The sequence below is a fragment of the Gavialis gangeticus genome, unplaced genomic scaffold (genome assembly GCF_001723915.1).
Source record: "Gavialis gangeticus isolate Ggan-Ray unplaced genomic scaffold, GavGan_comp1, whole genome shotgun sequence".
NCBI lineage: Eukaryota > Metazoa > Chordata > Crocodylia > Gavialidae > Gavialis > Gavialis gangeticus.
The window spans coordinates 14843885-14847285 of NW_017729025.1; the positions used below are offsets into that span (position 1 = coordinate 14843885).

Genomic DNA, 3401 nt, shown 5'->3' on the forward strand with positions numbered 1-3401 from the left:
CATTATCCAACAGGGTGATGAGAGACCATCAGTGGAGGTGCCTGGTTTTTCTACCAGACAGAGATCCCAATTCTGGAATCTCTCAACTACACGGCACCCTAGTATTTATCACATCGTAGGACCATTTTTTGGCCCGTTACGCTGCACCGATTTCAGGTGCCCTCTTCAGTGTTAGTACTTCTAAAGTATTTTAATGAGATGGATGGTTTTTCTCCACTCTGCAGTGCAAATCACTGCTTGAAGAGAACCCTGAGTGTGTGTTAACATGCTTTATGATTCTCTCAGAGGAGGAAAGCTAGAGAGAAAAAGTCAATTTGTTTCAACAGTCACTGATTTCTCGCTGGCACAAAACCATCTGCAGATGTCCTGTAACCATGCTTTAACCCAATACAGGCAACCCTCGCAAGGGATATGTTCTCATATCCTCCGCGAATGGCGAAATCCATGAATAAGGCACTGCGTTCATGAATGCAGTGCCCCTGGCGGCTAGGAGGGGTGGGCATGGCTCCAGTGGTGGCGGGAGCTCCTGTAAGTGTATAAAAGTGTATTTAAAAATGCGGGTTCAGCATTCGCAAATATTTGAAACCTCAAATAGCGGGGGTTACCTGTATAATGGTGAGAGTCTCCATGTCAGAAGGAAAGACCTGCATCTTTTTGGGCTTTGAAGCATTGCTGAATGGATGGGTCAACATCAAGACCAGAACAGGGAGATGCATGAGTATTTTCAGCAGTAAAGCATGCATTTGAGAAGACACCCTGGGCTGAAAGCTAGAGGAAGTGGATGCCAACTAGACGAGGGCACTTGGTATTTTACCACATCAGGGTCAGAACCACACAGGATTTAAAAGATCCAAAGTACAGGAGCAATAAAAGCCAGGGGCAAGGCTAAAAGCAATACCATAACGACTGCTTCCTACACAAATACATACCGCACACACAGAGCAGTGTGGTGATGTGGTCAGGTGCCCAGGGGACAGGGATGTCCTGTTGCTGCCACACCACTTGTGCGAGTGTCAGCAACTCACATGGCTGCCGGCAGCAGCCTTTTTAATTTTGCGTCCCCCCACACCCCGCTCCTCCACCAAGTTGGTGCCCAGGGCTGCCCTGGTCACCCCACCATCATTATGCCACTGATTATTATTTTCTATGGCTAGGAGAAGCATTCAGAAGGTGACGGTCACTGCACGTCAGCTAAATGCTGAACAAAAAGATCCACTGCCGGAGAATACTATTTTGCTTTAAATTTAGATTTCAATACATAACTGTAAGCTTAGGCTTTAACCTTAAGACTGAGGCCCTGCCACAACAAAGTGAACTAGACTTATTTTTAAAAGATTTTAAAATTAAAATAATGTTTAAAAGACAAGAAAAATCATCATTTTTATTCACACTGCAACTACATCCTCACACAAGTGATCAGTAGGTTTTGACCAGAGTTTATCTAATGGTTAATTCCTCAAAAGTCAAGTCACAACTCACATGGGGTGAGTTCCAGTGGGTCATCCAAAGACATGCAGGCACCAGGGTCTGAGCAGGCTGCCAAGAGAGAGGCTGAGATCAAGGTTGAAAAAGTCTAGTTCATCCAGGTACCATGACCCACCCTTAGCACCTTGTACAAGCCCAAGGAGAGAGGCACTTAAATCAACTCATCTCTAGGCAACCTTACTATGAATGATAGGGAGCATGTCAAAAACCTTATTTTTTTTTTTTTTAATGTCTGTGGAACAAGCCTTCTCCAAGATCCAGCAACTCACCTGGCAACTATTTTTTTTTTTTAAAACATTATAGGCATCAAAATGTGACAGGTCAGATGACAAAGTTCTTACTTATTGAGTGCAACGTAAGAGATGAGGCCAAATAAGGGGAGGGAAAAATAAGGTAACGAATCAGTTAAGAAGGTGAAGTGTCTGGTAGATCCAACAGATGCTAAGAAGTGCGTTCAAAAAAAAAGCTCACGGGAGTAACTTTAACAGTCTTGTTCTAATAAAGCATCACACAGAGAATCAGTCTTCCTCCCATAGAGCAGGTCACTGCAGGATACTATCTCAAACTGCAGCAATTAAAGACATTTTTTTGCAAAGATCTTGTTGGTCTAATAAAAGATATCACCTCTACCATGAGCCTCGATTGCTTTAAAGACTTGCTTTCTTGATCAGTAGCTCACACCATACTTCACAGGATCCAGAAAACTTCCCATCAAGAGCAGAAAACTAAAAGACCAGATTGGTTGAGCCGCACGTTAGTAACATAAAACCTTTCTGAGATCTCACAATCAGTTTTAGCACGAGAGTTTTCCCTGATCTACTTCCCACGAATTTCAGGTGCCCTGTGAGATTTGGCTACAGATAACACCTGCTAGTTTCCTCCAGGCTGAATAAGAACTAGGTTTGTTCTGCTTCATCCTGCAAGGAAACAGAGTTAATGCAATCAATAATTGCCATTGCAAAAAGTTACATCACATGGACCACACAGGATTCTGGTCTCTGGGTGGTGGCAGCCTACCTCCTCCTCTGGTCCTACCTGCTACATGAGCTGTAGCAAGCCCAAAGTGACTGAAAAGAAGTAGTTACTATGCAACATTTAGCTGCAGAGTTGCTGTGGTGCTTAAGTAGGTACAGGCAAAAGATGGCTACTGCTACTAATCACTTATCTTGCAGGGGCTGCAAGAGTTACAACCGTAAAAGCCGGGAAGAGAAGAAGTGACACTCTTTAAAAATAAATAAATAAATAAATAAATAAATAAATAAATAAATAATATGCATCACTGACCGTTTTCAAAAAGTTTGGGAAGTTTTAGTATGAGAAGTGTTGTCCTAGCAAGTCAGCGTTCTATGGGGGAGAAGGAAAGAGATTCTTACTTGAAAATTTGATGGAATTTGCTTTAAAAGAGAGAGAATCTTTTCCTGCCCCCAAACCAGAAAGTTTGAGAAACTTTTTTTGAATATTGATGGGGGAAAAAAAAGAAGAAGTGACAGTTTTAGGAGCTAACACTTCAGAACAAAAAAAATCAGAATAAATTTCAAAAACTTAAAAACAGAAATGGGTAAGTGATAGCCAGGTTTGTATTATGCAGAACTCTAGGGAAAAAGGGTGAATTACATAGAGATGAAACATCACAAAAGCGTTCAACAGAAGCATAAAAGGAACTTCCAGAGACTGACAGGAAGAGAAAGAGAACACAAGGCTCCTGTGGACACGGACCTGCATTAAGGGAGCACTGCTGATAGAAGATAAAATATATCTGTCTTACGTATATTGTAGAGGATTGGATTTCTCTCTAAATGTTAGATGTTATTAATGAACCTAATTTATCAATGTTAAAAAAATGCTACCGCCACACATGGGTGTTTGAGACTTCTTCCAAGCCACATCCAAGTTGTTTGGCCCACAAAGCCATTTGA

The 3401-nt window shown here is 41.9% G+C and overlaps 1 protein-coding gene across 2 annotated transcripts in view; it reads right to left on the reverse strand.

Annotated features, from left to right (window-relative positions):
• Positions 1-3401, reverse strand: part of FBXO34 (F-box protein 34) — a 58967-nt gene that overhangs the window by 26440 nt on the left and 29126 nt on the right. The window lies entirely within an intron of this gene.